At 41.9% G+C, this 20,472-nt stretch overlaps 1 long non-coding RNA gene across 1 annotated transcript; it reads right to left on the bottom strand.

The window, feature by feature from the left end:
* Nucleotides 1-568: 568 nt before the first annotated feature.
* On the bottom strand, nt 569-20,168 carry LOC101463904 (uncharacterized). The gene is made up of 4 exons (XR_013093853.1): nt 19,862-20,168; nt 6,152-6,642; nt 2,622-5,855; nt 569-2,492 (listed from the first exon to the last, which is right to left on the bottom strand). It is a non-coding gene; the product is annotated as an uncharacterized LOC101463904 (long non-coding RNA).
* Between the last annotated feature and the right edge of the window lie 304 nt (nt 20,169-20,472).

Raw genomic sequence — 20,472 nt, 5'->3', positions numbered from 1 at the left:
TGCACCTTGGAAGTAGGTGAAGTTGTGCCAGAAGTATTTGTTGCTATCAATGGCCAAGAGTACCATTCACAGACAGCTTGGGGAAAGGCTGCAATTCATGGTCTGGCAGTATAAAGGGTAAAAGGTGTCTTTTACTGAAATGTGGCTTTCAACTGACCACTCTGCCATACAAGCCACATTGGTGGAGTGCTGCAGAAATGGTTGTACTTCTGGGAGGTTCTCCTGTCTTCACAGGACAATACTGCAGCTTTGTCAAAACATCGGGTTCTTGGTTATCTCCCTGACTACAAGAAAATCCTTGAAGTCCAACCTTTGTAATGAATTATTAATTTAGTTTACCTGCATTTAACACTACACGATATTTGGTAAGAGGACGGTTGAAAAGAAAATAATGGTGGTTGCAGTTAGTAGATGAATCCATGGTATAATTTTAAAAGTCCTAGGTGTTTTTCAGAAAAGTTGACAGGCATTTGACGCTTTCCAATATTTTAGTAGCTGCCCCTATGGGATGACTTTGGATATCCTGTTACTTCCTTCTTGAGTTAACACATTCCAGTGATTCCTGAGATTAGGGACAAAACAGGTTTTAATTTTCTAAAATATATTTTTTGATTTTTCAAAAACATATTTACATATAATTGTTACACAAAGTTTTGGCTGTCTCACCGTGTTTTGGTACAATCTCCCAGGTGTAACATTTTTTAATAATTTATGTTTTTGCTGGAGAAGTGCAACGTTTAGTCAACACCATCAGACACAAAGAAATGCAAAAATACATATTCTAAATTAAGTTGTTTCAGCTATTTTGACTATTAGTAGCTTGTCTATTCTACTGTTTATGCACATATGTTTTCAAACTAAAAACCATGTTTAAGAGTAAGATTCTTTGGCTTTTTATTATTAGAGTTACAGTCATACATATTTTCAGAAGCTTGTATTTAATCTCTATAAGAAACAATCATATTTAGCAGCATGCAAATTACACATTTGAGAAAACTACGTATTTCTATTGGAAGATCATGAGGGAGGAAAATATATGGTTCTCCAAAAGAGAAAAATAAAGAAAAACTCCATATTATGGAGTTGACAAGGTGCTGACGGTGGTGACACAAATCTGACGGTGGTGACACACTAGTAGAAAACAAGATATTATTTCTTTCAAAATGACAATTAAACCTTAACAACTTACATAATATCACAAGACACATCATAACAATTCTGTTTTTGCACATGTCAAGTTCTACATCTTAATAGTTCACCAACCAGTAGCTGCCTGCTCCTTGATTCCTAAAGTTCTCTGTGGTTGTGTGTTTAGACCCTGCTGGACTTTCTCTCCTTTTGTCTCTGTGCTTGTTTCCAAAACCTTCTCTTCTGCCTTTTTTCTTTCTTTCAGATCACTGATGTTCTTTATTTTTCCCTCTTTCACTCTATTTCTCCATCTTTCCCTTTATGAGAAACTCTTTCTTCAACTCAGGCTGGCTGTTAATTTTTTCTCTCCTTTTTTGATCATTCCTGTTCCTTCTCTTTCGTTCCTCTACTGACAGCTTCCCCTTTGCCATTCTAGCCTGAAACATACCATTTTGTAATTACTATAATTTTTCTGAACCATATGAATTCATTTGGATTTTATCTGGCGAACATGTTTTTTCTCTCATCTCACGAATCACTGATTCACGAGATTTTCAGAAAACTTTACCTGTAGGATTCAAACTAATGGTATCAATTTAAAAATCCTACGTTGCCTCGTTCTCGCATTGACTTGAGTATCCACACCGACTGCCTGGCAGGGTGACAATACCCCATCAGCCTTTGAGATGTGAGAATGTTGTATAAAGTGCTTTGAAAGGACTTCAAGGAAAATTTTAAGTTTCGGTGTGATTTTTAATGTACGGTTTATATATAGGTGATGGTTCTGGTTTTCATTGACCAGTGCCATGTTCTTAATAAAGTGCACATTTTATGGCATAAATTTGCAACATGTACACTTCATTTGTCAATTTATCATTTCTCATATTTGTTTAGCAGTATAATTGAAAATACAGTTATAGTTGGTGTGTACTAGATAAGCTTTCAAGGTAAAAATGTGAAGCATGAAGTAGCCTTTGCAAACAGATTCCTGTTTAAACAAACAATGACAACGGTGACACATGTTAACAATATAACATTAATTAAACGTACATATTTACACTGACAACAGGTAAAATATTGAATATTTTACAGTTTTATATGAATGCCGCTGTACTGTACAGAAGAGCTTTTGATAAACCAAAGACAGAAATGGTGGCACCTCTACAAACATCTGAAACAACTCAAAATAGTTCCCTCAGGGCTGTTAGCAAAAAAGAAACGTAAGAATGTATAGTTTTACATTTGGGCCAGAAGCCGGATTCATGTTTTATATGCAGTCCGTGTATATATTGTTGAGGATCATCTTCTGTTAGCCATGAAGCTTGTTTCATTCTTCCACTTATAGCCTTCACTCACAGGGAATCCTACATTTAGAATCAAGTTTAGGAACATGCAGTGAGATTAAACACATTTAAAATAATTTTTTACTTTACCTAAATGAATAATTAATGAATAATAATCCAAAACACTTTAAAGACTTCAAAAGTACACACTTTGTTTCTGTGGAGTGTCCCGATTTCTGGCCTTGGTCAGCTGAATGGCTTCACACTTGGTCCTCTTCATCAGAGGAGGTACAGACGGATAGAAGCTGCGTCTCCGCCTGTGTGCCACATCATCACCACATCTACCTTTCTTCATTGACTTGAAACTGTTCTGGGCTCGTAGGTTACTCTCCACACTAGTTTTTTGATCTCTCCTGGTTGGGACAAAGCTCTTTTGACTGTCATTAAACACTTGCTTCTTGGCTGAATGCTGCATGCATGTAAAGGATGATGGGTCCTTTGTATGAGTGTAAGACTGACCTAATGTTGAGGTGCTGCTGTAGGAATGAGCTTGCTGTAAACTGTATAAAGAAAAATGTCGTCTGGCACTAGCTGAGCTGGTATTAGTTTTAGAAAGTAATGTATGGTGTGTATCAGTGTGGCGCGTTCCTCTGTATCCAGTCTTGTCATTTATCTCTTTGTAAAAATGTTGCGTCTCCTTTTTAGAGGAGCGAGTGTTTTTGCTGGTTTCTGGTGTCACCAGAGTTTTATTTTTTTGGACTGTAGACTGCTCCATGTGCTTCAGGTGCTCACTAGGCTGAGAAGCTCTCTGAACAAAAAAGTGAGGACTCACAGGATTAGGACTCAAATCCAGAGTCTGGAGACACCTCTTAGGCATGTACTTGGAGGATGGACTAGTTTGTGCATAAAGTAAGGCATCATTGCTGCCCTCAGTTTGTGATGAGAGTACTATGGTTCTTCTCTTCTGTGTGTTAACGCATTTTTCTAATGCTTTTTCCAAAGTCCTTTTTGCCTTTTGTTGAACATGCTTGTGGCAAGCTTTAGTGGAGTATACCTCCCGCTCCCCAGACATCAGAAGCTTCTCAGATGAGTCTTTGGATGACAGACCGATTTGAGAGTTTTCATTGGCAAAAATGTTGGTTTGAGCTTCCATGAAGGTACTATTGCTATTCTCCATGTCTAAAGAAATGGTCTTCCTTTTGGTAAGGACTTTTTCCATGTCTGTTTCCGAGGTAGGTGGTCTGTTGGCTTTTTGCTGAAAATGCTTAGGATGCCTTATAACTTGAATCAGTTTTCTCTTCTTTATACTGTGCGATAGTCTAAAACTTACATCCCGTCTCTTTTCTTTCAACTGTGGATGTTGAAGTTTGGGTTGATGCTGAGACTTTGTGTCTGCAGGAAACATACCAGGCTCTTTGGTCTCCGTTTTAGCACTTTCATGCTTGCCGTCCTGCGTTTTATTATTTTTCCTTTTTTCACCTTGTGAAGTACCATCCCTCCCCATCGACTCAGAGATTAGTCCACTTCTCCTCTTGACATGTCTGTTGCTTTGGTTTCCATCATCCTCTGTGTCAGATATTACTATAACAGCAGGATCATCTGAAATGCTTCGTGCTTTTCTACCATGGTGAGATCCAGTATTATTACACTTTTCTGTCCTTTGTGAAAGGTCAGGGTTCCCACTCTGGATCACTTCATTACAACATCTGGATAAATCTATAGATGTACGTCCATTGGTTTGACAGTTTCCTTCCACAGTTTCAGGAGAAGGTTTCTTCAGTTGATTAAGGCTGGCAGCTCCACTGTTCTCTGTGCGCGTAGAGAATAATCTCTTTGTTTTTGTCTCTGGACAGCTTTGGACACCTTCATCCTCGGTGTCAGAATCAAGGTTGATGATGTCATCCTTTTCTGAAGACTTGCTTCTGTTCCCCGTTTGACTTGGTTGTAAGTTTGCCATCTCATGGTCTTCATTTTCTTTTTCAGAACCAGAGTCATTTTTCTCTGCTGACGCAGGCGCTGACAGGTTACTTAACCACTGTTTGGACACGGTCAGATAGTTACGTCCTGAATCAGCAGAGTAATCAGAACTATCGTCAGTTTCACAACTGTCATCAGGAGCACTATGTGACTCCCTATTTTGTGGTCTCTGAGCTTTAGTCTCAGTTGTGCCCCAGGAAGAAGGCACCATGAAGGACTGTTGCATTGTCTCTCTAGATTGTATGACTTTTGCTAGATGAGAAGGTGTTTCAAAAACCTCCATCATGGAAAAAGCAGAAGCTGGCACATGGTTTGGAACAGATCCGGGTACCTCACAGACAGCTGGATTTGTGTCACTTTGTTTTACCTGGTCTTCATGCTCACCATCATGCTGTGAAACAGTTTCTGGGTCAGCCTGGCCTTCATCTGCTGGTTCCCATTTAACATCTAATACGCTAATAGGCATAACAAGCCAATCATCGTCCTCATCAGTCTCCTCTTGATCTTGCGCGTCAGAAAGGGGGCTCAAAGAGCAGCTTGCTTGCCAATCTAAATGTTTCTCACCGTCACATTTAGGACATAAGAAACGTTCAAACCCATCCTCAGTTTCAACAAAACATGGACAAGAGCAATCTTGTGCTATGCCAAGTGTTTGGTTCTTTGGAAGCTCGGCCTGACTCTGCACATGTCCAAACTGCGTATTACTGGCTTCAGACACGTCACATGAAGGTGAAGGCATCTCCTCGTCATTATCATCATTATTATCAACTTCTGGATTCTCATCTTCACTCACATCTTCATATGAAGGGTCCCTTTGATTTGTGTTTAGGAGATTCGTGTCCATATTCGATAAATTTTCTGTGTCTGAAATATCTTCATATTGTGGATCTTTTACAACAGTTACATAGAACAGCTCTCCACTGCTCACTTTATTCAAAGGAAGAGATGCGCTTAAACAAGCCTGTAAACACACACCAGTTGTATCCTCTTCAGCATTTTTATAGCTTGTTTGGTTGCGCACCGATTGTTCACTTTGGTACATAGAGACTCGCGTTTTGCCAAGCTCAGTTTTATCAGTTAATGAATCTAGGCTGGAAAGTGCAACTGCATCCTTAGATTCAACATGGCAGTAGTGTTGGTCTTCAATTTTCTGAAGTTGGTTTACATTTTTATCTTGATTTCCACCAATCACACAAGGCCCACTGCCTAAACCTACTCCTTCAATTGGTTTGAGGCTAACATCCTCCCTCTCCCATCTCACATGCTTGGATAACAAAGGTAGAGTGCCTGGTGTTTCTTTGACTCTCTCACGCTCTCCTTGTGAGGAACTGCAGCGGACCGTTAATCCTGGGTACTTCTCAGTCTCTTCTGGCACGGTGACCCCAGACACTGCTGTCACAGTCACTGGACTCTCTGCTTCATTCTTTGTGCAAGTGGCAGCAACATCCAACATGACATGTTGATAATCTGTGGACATAAAGAGATGAAAGTTACTTATATCGCCACTCCAGGTTTGTTGCAGTGTGATTCAGAAAAGTTGTCCAGCTCTGCAATTCGTTTTACATTCTTCAGTCTAGCATTTGGATTTTTTGGTGCAGGTACTGAATAATTAGGAGTGGTTATACATTATTTCATCAACACTGGCATGTCTTTTACCTTCAGTTATCAGAACATGACTGACAACCCTTTACAGACATAATTCGATCCAAGCAGATGCATTTTGGGAGAATGTTTTAAACTTTATACAGCAGAGATTAGTGTACCTTTTAAACAGTTCTCTGATGCAGATGTATCATAATTCTTGTTAGAGCTGGGAAATAATTCTGTTCCTTTGCTGCTTTTCAACCCGCCTTGGTCAAGAGGTTGTCCAGTGCAGTGTTGAATCCCAGAAGCGTTGGAAGTCTCTTTCTTCTTTACGTCTGACTTGTAAAAGGCAATCTCTTTATTGATGAAGTCAAACATTTCATCTGTCCATGATTTGGCTTTCTCAACTTCAAAATCTTCACATTTTGTTGGTTGACGGCTGTGAGGATAAGGAGAGATCTTCCGCTGTCGTTTCCTCTTCAGTCCACAGTTTGTTGAATTTCTCACTTCTTGATTCTTACAATGTCGTTCATCTGAAATATCAGCTCCAATATCAAGTTCAACATTGGAACCCATTGTGTCTCTTGAAGATGATGAGGTGGTAATTAAGGATCTACAACAATGGGCATGATGTGGACACCTTGCTCTTAAGCCCTGGAGAGCATACATCCTGCAAAAACAATGTAAACCAAAATCTGGGTTATAGTTATACAATTACTCTCTCACACACACACACACACACACACACACACACACTTTGTTAACAGTTTAAATGGCCAACATGGAGACAAATGCCACCAGTCTCCATTTAAGATGAGGGCAGTGAACCTGTCTGTGCCTCCTGAAGCCCATTAAGAGTTATTTTATTTTAAAGATGATCAGCTTCAGTGGACAAGTTCTCTACCTCCGCCCTGTACACAGTCTTATCTCCATCAGAGTTGAGCTGAAGATGTCGTATATTATGTTATTGAATGCTGAGCTGTCCATGCAGAGCATCCTTACGGAGCCCTTCCTCTTCTCCAGATGACCCAGCTCTCTGTGAAGTGATGGTGATTGCTTACAGAGCAAATCAGTCCACAGAGGATGCAAAGTGTTGGGTGTAGACAGTCTCTGATGTGCTGAAATAGTATTCAGTCAAAACACTTAATTACTATAGAAGTAAGGGCTATAGGTCTGTAGTCATTCAGGATGTCTATACCAGGCTTTTTGGGGACGTGAATGATAGTGGAGGCCTTCAGACAGGTAGACGGGGAACTGTGCCATGAGTCAGGGAGAGGATGCACAGGCTTTAACCACAGCCCCTGAGACTGGCAGCTCTCCCGGGGTTCACCGCTCTCAGTCTCCTCTTAACTATCATTAGCTTACAGCTTGAAGTGTTTAAGGTATGTGCTAACTAAAAATAAAGGCAAGATGATGGTTTATTAAACCTTTAATGACATTTGCAGGTTGTCTCTGTGGAGAAATATAAATAGGACACCGGAGTAAATTCTCTACAGTCTCACTCTTCTGTTTAACGTTTATTCAGCTGTGTGAAAACCAACTTTGATCTCAGCAAACCAATTTACTCAGGGACAAATAAAACCCTGAAAAATGCCAAAAACATTTTAAAGTTATCTAAGTGACATTTATATATATATCTCTATCTATATCTCTATCTATATCTATATCTATATCTCTATCTCTATCTCTCTATATCTATATCTCTATCTATCTATCATGTTTAACCTGAGTAGCCAAAGACCGAGGGGGGTCTGAAAACAATGCGCCGGGAGTTCGTTGTTTACGCCGGCTTGAACCCCCCAGCTAGCTATCGAGCCAGTGGGTAACAGACGTCTCCAAAAACCCGAGAGCACTTTTGCACGTATATGATGTCTTGATAAACTGAGCAGATATTTGAAGTTTACACAGCTACATTCACACTTGAAAATATCTTTAAAGTTTATTTTGTGACCCAGGAAGAGAAATAAGAGTAATATTAAAACTAGGTAGCTGCTACCATTGTTGGAAACTGGAATTGGCTGGGCCATGCTATAAATTCTGGGATAGGTTGGGCCAAGAAGGATACACCCGACCCATCCTTCAAATCTGGGGGAAAAGGAGGACACATTTGTTGGCTGCATTTGGAGCAGTCTTTGAATTTGGACAGCCTTTGTTGCGACACTGTAACATAATCGGCCTACAAATAGAGCTGGGCGATATGAGATTTTTTCATATCACGATATGTTTTTTTCATTTCAGGCAATAACGATATCTATCACGATATCAGCCAAATAACTATATTTGTAAGATTTAAATGTGCCGTTGCTCACAAGTAAAATGTGAAATAATCAGCAGCTTGTTTTGATTTAAATATTTATTTCCCATAATAAGTTCAACAGGGTAGATGTACTTAAGGAACACGAGACTTTTTCAGATAAATAAAGGCAAATATTGCAAACTACACAAAAGGCAGCCGCTAAAGCGTTTAAGTTTCAAAATAGAACAAACGAAACAGACTAAACTGTCAATTCCACTTAGAAACAAAATATTAATTCTAAAAATAATCTTAGTTTGTTTTACAGAAGAACAGACAAAACTGACTAACTTTTGTCAATGTCAGGAGTTTTCCTGTAATGCAACTCAGGTCAGAATAAATGACACTCAGACAGGTTTGCAGGTTTAACGTGCACACGGGTGAGAGCTCAAACGGAGACTCACACTCCGCAGCCGTTGCCACCCTTTATTTATACTCAAGCATGTTTGCGTCACAGACACATGAGTGGAAGAGATAACATACAACAGTAGAGACTTTATGCTGAGCTTTGCACAGTGTAACTTCTCTAGTAAAAAGAGCAAACACATCTAGAGGACCTCAAATGAAATGTACTTCTATACATAAACATAATAAAATCTTTCAACAGTCAATATCAAATAAACTGAGAACTAAAAGGAAATTCTCAATCTCTCCTTGTTGTATAGCTGAGCTTTTCAAACAGTTTTAACAGTTACTTCAGTCTGACAAAAGCCAAATGACGAATCAGCGCTTCCAGTCAGAGACTGAGCTGCACCGCTTTATTGTATTTCCAGACTTGCTTTCGGCACATTTACAGTGCGCGCTGCTCTGTTTTTTGTCAGACTTGAAATAGCAGAAATACCTTCACACTGCGGAGCTTCTCTGGCCTTTCCGTTCGACAATCTCTCCGGCGTTGGAACCATCATCTGTTTTCTCTTCGGTAACCTTCGGTCACGCTCGGTTGATGTTTCTCTAGTCGGCGCACTCATTTCCTCCATTACCCGGGCAGTACGGCGGCTGGCTGCTTCCCAAACAAATACACATGTGCGGCTTGGCACTTGTGCTGTATGTAACAAGTCACGTGACATGACGCTGCGGCTGTGATTGGTTCAGCTCTGCGCTACTTAATTTGGATTGGCTGTTCTTTTTTTTTTTTTTTTTTTTTTTTTTTTTTTAAGAGGACAAGAGCGGCGAGATCTATCGCAATAGTTTAACTTTTCTATCGAGAAAGTTATTTCGCAATACATATCGTTATATCGCCCAGCTCTACCTACAAATGCGGCCTCCGAAGGATGCCACCACAAAATCTGGACACAGCTACGATACCAGAGACAGCTTCTTCTTCGGGGTTTAACGGCAGCTGGCATCCTTGCACATGCATTGCTGCCATCTTCTGTTCCAGTCTGTTATTATACTCTTAAATCCTACTACTTATTCCTGCATCTTACAAAGCTTCAAACGACGCATCGACAATTTTAATAGTCGATGTAATCGTGACTAAACGACTAACTGTGGCAGTCCTGATTACAAACTGAACAGACATGACTGGGGGATAGGATTGCCTTGACAGTGTGAGGAGTTGTTAGAAGACGTAAAGTCCATCGTGAACATCCGATGACTTGTATAGTGCACTATATAATATTTTGTATTGTATTCATTGTAGACTGGGATTTCTAATCAATTTAAAAGGTTTTTAAGCATACCTGAGACCAGAAGGTTTGGTCTAAGCTGACTGATGGTTCCCATTTTGTAATCTGAAGAGATTCTGATCTACCTTAGAGAGTGTCCTGTACCGTATTTTCACGACCATAAGATGCACCATACTAAAAGGCGCCGTCTCAGTTATGTGTGCCATTAATGTATTTAAGACACACATAAGGCGCACCTGATTATAAGGCGCATACAAGTATGCGTGTTTAAAAATAAAGCGGGAGCAAAACTGAGTTTGGTACTCACATTTTTATTACCGGTAATTGTCATCAAACCCATCGAAGTCCTCATCCTCTGTGTCTGAATTGAACAGCTGCGCTAAATCTCCATCAAACATGCCAGGTTCACTTTCTTCACTGTCAGAGTCACTTTCCGTGCCGTGCGGCTCCTCGGAAATGATGCCGGCTTTTGCGAAAGCTCGAACAACAGTGCCAGCAGACATGTTAGCCCAAGCATCTACAATCCATTCGCAAATTATGGCGTAACTCGCCCGGCGCTGCCTTCCACTCTTAGTGAAACTGTGGTCCCCATCGGTCATCCATCGCTCCCACGCCGCTCGGTTCACACCGATGCCCAGCGGCTGGAGTTCCTTTGTCAGGCCTCCCGGAATGACAGCAAGCTCACAGTTCATTTGTTTCACTAGTTTTTTCACATTGGCTGTGAGATGGACACGCATAGAGTCACAGATTAAGAGTGATGGTGATGCGTGGAAAAAAAACCACCTGGTCTCCTTACATACACCTCCCTCAGCCACTCTTTCATCATTTCCTCATCCATCCAGCCCTTTTCATTTGCCTTAATGATGATTCCTGCTGGAAACTTCTCCTTAGGCAAAGTCTTTCTCTTAAAAATCACCATAGGCGGCAGTTTCTGTCCATTAGCATGGCAGCCAAGCACAACAGTAAAAGAAGACTTTTCATACCCCGTTGTGCGTATCGCTACCGTGCTGGTCCCCTTCTCCACAGTGTGACTCACCGGGATGTCAAAAGTGAGCGGGACCTCGTCCATGTTAGTGATGTGGCTGGGCTGGAAGTGTTTGTCGCCAATGTGTTTGCTGCAGTAGGAGCGGAAGATGGCCAGCTTTTCATTACCGGTATAATCCGCTGGAAGTTGCTGCGCTACCGTAGTCCTGGTCCGGATGGAAAAATGGCACCGTTTCATGAACCGAAAGCACCAAGACGGACCTCCTTGGAAATGTTCAATGTTCATCTCTTCAGCTAGTGAAACTGCTTTTAGTTGAATGGTGACCGTCGAAACGCTTCTCCCGCTCGTTCTTTGCTCGATGATCCACCGCTCGAGTCTTTCCTCCAACTCGAGCCACCTCGCCTTATGTCCGCGGAAACTCAGCTGCGTTTTCTTGACCTGCCGGAGCTTGTTTTCTTGCTTCCTCCATTTGCGAACCATCGATTTGTTAATCTTAAATTCTCTCGCGGCTGCTCGATTTCCATGTTCCTCCGCGTAGCTGATGGCCTTCAGTTTAAACTGTGCTTCATAAGCGTGTCTCTTTGCCATTTCCAGGGTTGTTAAAACAACGATGTTCCACATAATGCACATACCTGTCCTTTTATACAGGTATGTGCGATTGTCCGGTATATACGATCAACGCCCACACTTCACCCTTTAGCGTTCTCATGGTGTTCTCTACTACGTCCTCCTTACAACACACAGGGCGCACTGCGCTATAGGGCGCGCCGCACTTTTTAAAGAAAATCTTAGACTTTTATGTGCGCCTTATGGTCGTGAAAATACGGTATATTTGAGACAGTAATTTGAGAGTTTTAAGATAAAGAAATTGTACCACACCCAGTGTTTGTAGTTCAACTTAAGGTTTAAATTTCCTTTTTATTACAGACTTAATTTGTTAATACAACTTGTTAATAAGGGAAGTTAATCTTATTATTCTGTAGTATGTCAGGGTTGTTACTTAGCCTGATAGGGCGGAGGACACCGTCTCAGCTGAACTCTGGACACGCACCCACACCCCCCCCTCCCTTTCCAAACACCTTCGATGCTTGTTTCCTGTGGGGGAACACGGCGGGTCCGTGTGCCGTGCTGGAATGGTAGCGCTGTGCAGGATGACTGCTTTGTTTCCTTCGGATTACTCCTCACCCCCTACCCAACCTTGTGGCTTGTCACGTACTCCATTGTTGTACTGTGGACATTTATGTGCTCTCTGTCCAAGAGATTTTTTTTTTTTTTTTTTTGTTGTTTCCTGTTCTCATGCTGTCCTCCCATAGGTGCTCAGCACGAGTAGAGGTCTTTTTCCTCTTCTACTTTCCCATTGTTGTGTACTTTCAGTGTCTTTCTGTAACGCTGCCGATCTCCGACCTGTATTCCCATGTGATGTCCGTGTGTGTGTGTCCCCGACTTACACACCTCGCAGTGGGGTTCTATTCCACTGCGGGGCAACCTGCATGTGGCCAATAAAGCCTTTCATTCATAGGTGTAAGTTTGCATGGGATTAATGAAGACTCAGTCATTTCTTAGAAACTCCCACCAGCTGTCAGAGAAGAGCTGACGTTGATGTTTTAAGGCATTCATGTCGTTTGATGTTTGAGCTGATAAATGGTAGATCTGAAATCTCTAAATTATTGCATAGTGCCCATTCTACATCCAGCCAGGGCTCATCTAAGAGGGTGTGTTTTAACCATCCTGTGATGAACTGAAGCCTGTTGGCTAAGAAGTAGTGCTGAAAGTTAGGCAGATCTAGTCCTCCTTTGTCCCTTGTAGTGTTTTTAAGCTGATACGCAGGGGTTTATCTTTCCAAATGCATTTGGAAATATACAAAGATGGTTTACCTGAAATCACTTAATTTTTGGCAAGACCATCATTTTTATTGAAGCAATGCTTCCCATGAGTGATGTGGGTAGAGATTAGGGCTGGGCGATATATCGCGTTTTTTAAAAATATTGATATAAGCTGTGACAATATCCTTTATATCAATAAAGTCTAGGTTACGTTATAATTATAATGGTGGAGCTGCAAGTTTGCCTCCCTTTCGTCCACTTTTGTCTCTAAACAACGCTACTCGGCGCCTCGCCTCTCTCCTTCACTGAACACAACTCCCCCTCCTCCCCCACCGCTTCACCTTCAGGTAAGGACAAGATGGACACGGCAAACCTCCGTTAACGAGCTATTGCACATAGCCCCGTGCGTGGGGCTGGACGGCATGAACGTGTTAGCGAGCTAACCGCACTAATGCCATGCAGCTTACAGGGGCTGCACGGCCTAAAATCCTTTAGTTCTCTCAAAAGTTGACAGCGCGCCTTATGTATGAATTCTGGTTGTGCTTGATGACCGCAAACAGATTTTATGTGGTACACGGCGCTCAGCAATATGTCAAAAATTCTTTTAGTACGACTTTGGTAAGCTACGGAGCTGCACCACTCTATGGATTATCGGCGCATTACGGCTACCGAGGAGCCTCGCGGAGTGATACGTACTGTGCTTCAACGTAATATTACCGTACGTGTGTGTATAAGGACCATAAATTGCACCTGTTCAGCAACGTGGTTACAAAGAGGATTTCAAACTCCAGGCTGTCAGTCACGAACTTGGGAACAGAGCAGCTGTGAAATCTGTCTTTGTTATTATGCTCATCGTGTTTTAGTTTACATTTTGACTGCACAATTGTGAGCTTTTTGTTATGCAGAAAAAACATTGTTTTCTTTTATTTTTGGAGCATTATCATTTAATGAATGCTAATAATTTAGTTTTGAGTAATTTTTTCATGTACATCTATGCTGTATGTTAATAAAAGTGCTTGTGTGCCTGGGCGGTGGGTGGAGTGCCCTCAGGCCTCTGGGCCTGAAGCCCAGTCCTCTCTGGCACAGCTGGCTGCCGGCAGAGCCCGCGGGCACGCCACTGCAACCCCCTCTGGCCTCTGCTCCGTGACCTCTTGTTTGGGGCTCTACTCAGCTCTTCCCAGGAGGGTGGCACGGTCCCCCCCCCTTTGGTGGCCCTCGTACTCTGGGGCCTCTGGATGTCTGGAGTCTTGATCTCCTCCATACCTGCTTCATGCCCTGGGGGACGGGGCTATGGCTCTACACTCCCTAGCAGATCGTTACAAACCTTTGGAATACAAGCATGCTGATCCACACAGGTGTACACAGATGCGGACTACACCTTTCTTGGCTGCTGCCTCAAAGCACATTGTGCGCCGTCTATCTTGCATGCTGCACAATAGCGTTTAATATTTAGTATCTACTGTCATCTACTGCTAGCTAGTTTGTTGCTCTTTTTGTGTTTGCTTTCTCTTCAGGGCTCGCAAAATTTCAAAATCCCTGGTAGCCCTTCGGGCAGGGACTCTTCAGTTTTTGGTAGCCTGAATAAAAAAATAAAAAAAAAAAAAAACAAAAAAAACAAAAAGCAATTTTTTGATTGATGTTTTGTTTCCTGTTTTGTTTCCGTTACAATATTATACATTAATGTATAATATTGTAACGGAAACAAAACATTAATCAAAAAATTGTTGAAACACAAATTACAACATTGTATAAAAATTACAATCAACTCAAATACTTGGTTCTAATTGAACAGAAATTTCTATGAACTTGTAAGAACTGTGTAGGACATGAATCAGTCTGTGTCAGATCCTGAATTTGAAATTTCCACTGAAGTCACGGGTAAGAGACAAGTGGAACCAAGATCGAGGCCATTTGCTTTTTAAAGTTTGCAAAGACTGCTACATTGTGCCAGTGGTAGTTCACTCTTTGCAACATAGTACGCTGTTCTAAACAGATTTTTCAGGTTTATTTTTAGTATGTTATTTGCAATTGGTGTTTGTTCTGGAAAAGATATTGCAGACTGAACAATAATGCATTTCTTGCATTTCTCATGGGGGCCTTTCTTAAAATGACTGGTCCCAGTAACAAAGGCGCTTGTCGACTCAGAAATCGAGAGAAAACCAACAACACACCCGGCAGAACATTATGTTATTTACACGGGTGCACATAAGTGGTCCGCATGTGCGCATTCACTGTCAAAATAAAAGACGCACCAGATAAGAAGTTGCAACGCGCGTTTGCGTCCATATAAAAGGCTGTTTTTGTCTGCTAGAGTGGGATTTTCACGGCACATTCCGCACCACATCTCTGTGCGTTCATCATTTGTTTGAAGCCAGCTCACCTCCTGCAACCACTTTTCCGAGAACACGTGCTTCTTTTGTGGTTCGGACTCCTGACATTTCTTTGGAGGTGGAGGAACATCACAGTAATTGCTTAAAGGAGCTTCTTCGACATCTTTAAGAGTTCTAAACAAATGTCTGTCCTCCTCCAGAAAATCTTATGTATGCAAACACGCGTTGCAACTTCATATCTTGTGCGTGTTTTTTATTTTGACAGCGAATGCGCACCTGCGGACCACTTATGTGCAGCCCTGGTTATTTAGCTCGTCATATTGCAGCCACAGAAATTCTTTTGTCCATGAAACTGCACTTTCTTTTTGCCTTATAGTCTGATTTGTCATAACTGCTCCGTTTTGTGGTAAGCTTTTCTTTGGCTGTCACTTCTTCACCCTGACCTGTCTTATTTGGCTCAGCAGAACTAAAATATATATCTGCCTGTGAAGGTTCTCAGTCATCCAGGTCATCGTAGTCAAATATATATCCTGCTGCTTTTACACACGCACTCACATAAGCTCAGCGATTCTCTGCGCGATCAACCTCTCACATGTTTAAGCTGCGGGAGATTTCACTTGTCATGTTTGCATAGTAAGCTAACGATTGATAAGACTATGTCAGAGGAATTGGTGCACAAATTATCATCACTCACCAATCAGTGTCACATATTGACAGTGGCTCACCGATGCCAATGACGTAATTACCCAGCTACATTTCCGAAAGAATGCAAAAGCATTGACATATCTTTCCTTCCTACGATAGGCCGACGGGCAGGGCAGAGATAGATTTTGGTAGCCCGACTGGAAAAATCGCTAGCCCTGGGACATCGGGCTAGCGATTTTGCAAGGCCTTCTCCTCTCGTTAACTGAGAAACTGCTGGCATATTTGTTTTACATCTATACTGTCCAGTCTCTCCTGGTGGACATGGCAACACGTTATTCATGGTTACATACAATTTTCGACTGATGTGGGCCAAAGCCTAGCACATACTTCCCAACCTTGAGACCTCAGAATTAGGGAGACATTCAAAAGGGCTGTTGGGGTGGAGTGGTATACATATGCATGTACAAAAAAACTTGTATCTTACAGTGTTTATTTATCGGATAAAATAAGTTAAATGCCACCGTTATTATTGTCCAGCCTGAAACAGGCCGGGGGTTAGGGCTGTGCGATATGACCAAATCTACGCCCTTGCCTCACCAACACTACTTTTTGCCTCAGCCTCTACCAGAGCCCCGTTCCGCTTGGCCTGTCAGTACATATCAGCTGTGTTAGGAGCCCCACAGGCAAACAAGCCTGATAGGACTCTTCAGCCTGATGGTTCGCTTCACCTCTGGTGTCCACTATCTGGTTTGGGGGTTACCAACATGTCAAGTAACAACCACCTTGGGTCCACGGCTCAGTATCTCTCTTCACCTGAGGGTCCAGAACATATGGCTGCTGTAAGAAGATTTTTTACATAATGCAATATAATCAAGTGTGCCTTATATTCAAGTGTTCATATATTTCAACATAACCAAGCTTATTGTTAAAGAGAACATGATGTATTCCTTACTTCAGTGTGTGAGATGTCAGATAAGCATGATATACTTCTGTATTCGTTATTTCAGAGTGTGTGTGTGTGTGTGTGTGTGTGTGTGTGTGTGTGTGAGGTCAGATAAGCGCTGAGCTAACGTCTAACCTCTCCCCGACTCCTCACAGAAGAGGAAGTACTATGTAACCTGCTTTTCCCTATAAATAAAGCAAGCAAGCCTGCAATCGGTGTGTGTCTTCTCAGGGACATTCACCCTGAGAAGACACACACCGAACGTGCGCACGGTGTGTGTCTTCTCAGGGACATTCACCCTGAGAAGACACACACCGAACGTGCGCACGTTCTTAAAACTCTGAGTTTGTCTGCAGTGTCTTATTTCTCTTACTTGTGATAGAACAAATGTCTACCCCTGACAGCTGCAGATCTGATTATTCGATTGCAAAAATCAATCATCAACCTGTTGCCTGAACTGTCTTGGTGCCACGTGCACTTATGGCTGCCCTTTTGTTTGAACATGGTATTCATTATGGACATACAGGACACCACTCTGCTTCAGATCTGGCAGGTCAGTCCCAATCACTAGTGATGGGACGTTCTGTATCGAGGCTTCGGAGCGTGTGTCGAGTAATGGAGGGGGCGTTTCCGCGAAGCGCGTATCGAGGCTTGCTTCATTTATGGGAGGAGCTGAAAATGATGACGTCCGAAGCCTCGCTGCCCGGCTGTACCACGTGACTGGTTCATGAAGTGGTTCGAACTTTGCCGCGAGATATGACAGCGATATAAACCCCTCAGACATCAATCAAAATGTGGGTGTTTGATGGAGAGTTGCGGTTAGTGAGAGTTTGGAGACCGTTTGGAGGTTTATGAGAGTGAGGAGAGAAAGTCAGGAGAGAATGGAGCCAGCTAAGAAGAGGAGGATGTCCTCCCCTGTGTGGGAACATTTTGATTTTATTCCTCCCAACAAGGTATGTAAATTTCTACAGAAGATGTATTTTCATGATACTGATGGTGCAATACAATTTATGTTGAGCTGTCTTGACTTTTGTACAAGGTGAAGTGTTTGCTATGTGCCAGGGAGCTGGGATATAACAACAACACCTCATCCATGCTTAGGCACTACAGAGCTTTGCATGAGAATAAGAGGAACACCGATTGTGGAGCAAGACCAGGTGAGCCATCAAATGCAATGATAATATAGGATGCAGTAATGTTACTAAATGATATAACAATATTATACAACTGTTATAAGTTACGTATGTGATATTTATATTTGTGCTTTATCTTTATTGTCTTTCCTCAGGAGAACAATCTCAAATAGATGAAGACCTGGTTAGCATGGTGATTGAGGACTCCCAGCCATTTAGCATTGTGGAGGACAAAGGATTCAAAAAATTTGTTAAATCATTAAATCCTAGCTATGTTCTCCCCACTAAAAAGGTCATAAAAGCAGTGAAAATTTAGTTTTTACAGAATAAAATGTGAACAGGCAGGACTGAGGCTCAAAGCCTCAGTGTGTAGCTGTCCATACCTCAACCACACCTCACCTCACAGTAAATGATCATTTCCATTTCAAGCATTTCCAAATAATCATTTCCCATACTGCCACTATAAATATACACAGTATACTGCATCACTACAATATACATGTTTTACACACTCCTTTTGTTGTTGACATTTACAGGCTGTGTGCAAAATGCCACACTCTTCAAATTCATGCCAGCTATTATTTTTACGTCCAGTAGGTGTCCTGCTAGAGCAAATGAAGCTTCATGAAGCTTCGCGTTGGGGTGAACCAATTGGATGAAAAGCTTCAGTGCTTCATGGGGCTTCATCTGCCCATCACTACCAATCACGCTGCTCCAGGTCTCACCAGCGTTGCCCACATGAGTGTTGAAGTCTCCCAGCAGGACAACAGGGTCTCAGGTGGAACTACCTCAAACACTCAGTGACTCCAAGAAGGCTGGGTACTCTGAAGCTCCGTTCGGCGCAGAAAAACATAACCTTGAGCACTTATGATGAGCATTTTTGTTTCCTCATAAAGAAGGGATCTAACCACGTTCACATTATATTTTTTGGGTGTCTTAGCATGTAGGTTTTGAAAATGAAAAGCAGCTATGTAACTCGTTTAGAACTATGCTAAAACCTTAGAATCTCAGCCAAACACAGAAGAAAAAAGACAGAAACTGGCTTCTCAGTTTCCTCAGTTATCTTTGAAGTCAGCCAATAGACTAATTATTATCAGGAGCTATTGCAGCTAACTAGCCACATCAGAGCCACTTCCGCCTTTCTGTGTTTCAGCCTCAGTAACATCTGCTCCACGTTTTACACCTCTGATGAAATCTCACAAGTGTAAGTTTATTTTGATACCAAGATTGTTTACACAGAGCTTGTAATTGCAGAACAAGGAACAAGTTAATACTGGGCCACTGGTATATAAAGAGGTCAGTTGTTACCTTTGGCCTGTCATGCTCAAACTCTCACATTTCAAAGACTCTTTAGACTTTGGGGGTTCTTTTGAACAATCTACAAGAACATTTGAGAGCTACTGCCTCAAAGTTTGACTGAAGAATAAGATTTTTTTTTTTTTTTTTTTTTTTTTTTTTTTTTTATTCAACATGAACTTATTAGTTTATAGAAGTGAAATAGCTGTCACACCATTCATGTGACATGGCCATAATGGCATAGCTCAGCTGCTGTCAGGTAACTATAGAAAATGTAATTTCAAACTTAATTTCTGTTATTACTCTGACCCACCTCTATGCGGCATTAATGAATAACAGCATCTACCACTCAGAGTTAATATTATTGTAACATACCATAGTTTATGGGGTTTTGATTTGGAATTTCATGGAAATTTTCAAGGTGTGCACGATGAATTCTTTGCGCACGCGGCTGACAAGTTCAACACGCGCGGTTTGTTGAATTTACGCGCGAGGAAGTTAATTGCTTTTCCCCACACACATTCACACTCCGACCAGTGCATCGGGAGCAGCTTGACCAATGATATTTGGCATGCAAACTGGAGCTGGTTCGAACAAAGCTTCTGATTAGTAAACAGCCACACCGGCATGTAAAACACATACAAACACTGACTTACAGTTTCACTTCTTTTGAAGAGATGACGCACAAAAAGTGAAATACATTTTGTTTTACATATAAAGTTAACATAAAATGCGCGCGCACACACACACACACACACACACACACACACACACACACACACACACACACACACACCTTGTCAGTTAACTTACCACATTCGCCTTACTTATGACAATTTCCGTCTACTTCGAGGCTTCCACATGAACGCAGCAGCATATTTCCACTCCAGACTAGTGAAATCCACGAGAATGTTGGTTGTCATCAGCAAGAGTCCATGCTTCCTTATAAATTAATAATTAGGACTTATATTTTCCTCACACCCGCTTCTGTTCAAAGGGAATTTTGTCGACAGAGTCCGTGTTCCTGCGAACGGCGGTGTACCAAACACGCACGCTGCCTAGGCCACACACTTCAAACAAACACAACAGGAATGACTCAGCTGCTGCGTTTCCTCTTAACTGTCCCTCTCCTTGAAGGAATGAAAGGGCGAAACGGAGCCTTTATGTGTCATGTGAGCCAACTCTGATTGGTGTGTTTTTGGTAGGCGGGGATAAACTCGTACGAGGTGGAGCATAATAAATATCTAGAATTACATGTAAGCAGGGGTGTCCTCAGGATCGAAGACGTTAATCCAGAAATCCTGTATCCAAGTGTGCAAGCTTGGTTCTGTTTCTTTCGGGTGGATTCACATTATGACAGCTGACATCTTAATGCATGACATCACAATCTGGCAGCTGCTCACTAAACATGTAACAACTGTAAA

This window comes from Maylandia zebra, linkage group LG17 (assembly GCF_041146795.1).
Source record: "Maylandia zebra isolate NMK-2024a linkage group LG17, Mzebra_GT3a, whole genome shotgun sequence".
Classification (NCBI taxonomy): Eukaryota; Metazoa; Chordata; class Actinopteri; order Cichliformes; family Cichlidae; genus Maylandia; species Maylandia zebra.
Note: the sequence above shows the minus strand (reverse complement) of the source record. Positions and strands in the feature narration are given on the sequence as shown.